At 38.0% G+C, this 1670-nt stretch overlaps 1 long non-coding RNA gene across 2 annotated transcripts in view; it reads right to left on the reverse strand.

Moving 5' to 3' along the window:
• Positions 1-749: 749 nt before the first annotated feature.
• Positions 750-1670, reverse strand: part of LOC147027424 (uncharacterized) — a 54663-nt gene continuing 53742 nt past the window's right edge. For both annotated transcript variants that reach the window (XR_015057036.1, XR_015057035.1), the window contains exon 3: positions 750-973. This is a non-coding gene — a long non-coding RNA (uncharacterized LOC147027424). The remainder of the gene's footprint in view (positions 974-1670) is intronic.

Here is a 1670-nt window from a genome sequence, read left to right on the forward strand (position 1 = left end):
GTCTGATCGCAAATACATATGTCCAGTGGAGTAAAAGGAGGTAAATTACGGAGAAAAGCAAGTAAAGCTATAGTATTTCATTACATGGATTTTACATCCTAGAATTCAGGAGGCATGTATGCTTTATGTACATATGGAATTGTTATTGATGATGCTCCGTTCATACCCAATAAGCTTATTTCGTGCTTTTTTTTCTTTCTTTCTTTCTTTTATTCCATTTGTTTTATGGCTCATAATGGAACTAAAACACACACACCTCGTGCTTGGCCGATATCAGCAATTTTTCAAGAATCAGCAGATTGGAATCAGTGTGGTTGGACGGGTGGAAAAATTTTGGCTCTGTAATTTAGAAAACACGTTAATACGGCAAACAGCTCGGAAATCAGGTGTTATCAAATATATTTTGATTTGATACTCACAAAGATAAACCATGGAAGAAGATATAACCTTTGTAAATCATGCATCTCAACCTTGTAGCAACTGCCGACGATACATACCGATTGGGACACGAACTGTACCGTTATTGACTGGAGGACGCTCGGCAATTGGCTTAAGCACTCGAGCAAGCACTCCAATTAAATGGTTGATAAGGAACGGTTGGCCAGGCTGTGGCTGCATACCAGAAAGGATCCCTTTAACTTTAAAGCCGGTCTTCACTACATCTGCAGCGGTTAAATAAATTAAATGAATTCATTGAAATCATGACTTTATCTACAAAAGAGTTGCTTTTTAACGCAGAACAACCCTGGAGAAATCGCAAAGTTTATTCGCCCATAAAATATACATTGCAGATAATCCGCCACGTTGCCTGCTTGTCTGTGCATGCTTCACGTGGTACATCGGTTTGCAGTCCACACAAACGTAACAACTATATTTCAAAACATGTTTTTCACCAGATTTGCTTTGATTCCTTGTGGAGCACCTCCGAAAATATAGACACAGATCTGGCAGACATCGTGGATAGGCAGTTCCTCTGGGGGGCAGGGTGGGAGGTCAAGCAGTGAATGCATTAAATCATACAGCTCTATGAAGTTGGTTAATTTTGGCACATTCTTAAATTTTTTATTCATTCAATATAATTCTCCAAACAGAAGAAAAAGATAAGTTTAATACTGTACTTTGGAAATTTCACATTTTCTTGTATGTATGGAGAAATAGGGAACATAGCCTTGCTTGTTTAAGTAAATAGGTATATCGGCTTCGTTATAAGACTCGTTATTTCTTTAAATTATCAGCTTTCACAACAGGTTTTGACACTTCTTTAGTCCGGATGATATCTGATCCTCAAAACCAAAATAATATTTCGATTATGTACTTTAATTAGTCCGTGAGAGTAGATCGTGGAAAATCGTATCATATAATGAATTAAATCGCTCCAAGATCCTAATTTGAAAACCACAGGACTTACAAAAGCAATGTATACAACGATTTGTGGCTATGATGAACAGGCATTTGATAATATGAGTGAGGAAAGTGAAGAAAAAAAATACTTTATTGCTCAGAAATTATTGTGGCCTGTTGCAAGTCAAGGCCTGGTTGAGCAGGCCAAAAAACATGGTGGCTTCAGACCCCAGCGAGGTTACTTAGGATACACGTTTCGACCCCATTGAGAGCGATGACCGTGGACGCGCCTTGCCAAGTATATAATTAAATAAGGCCATTAATTATAT

This window comes from Eptatretus burgeri, chromosome 4 (assembly GCF_056783735.1).
Source record: "Eptatretus burgeri isolate ZD-2024b chromosome 4, Ebu_testis_v1, whole genome shotgun sequence".
Classification (NCBI taxonomy): Eukaryota; Metazoa; Chordata; class Myxini; order Myxiniformes; family Myxinidae; genus Eptatretus; species Eptatretus burgeri.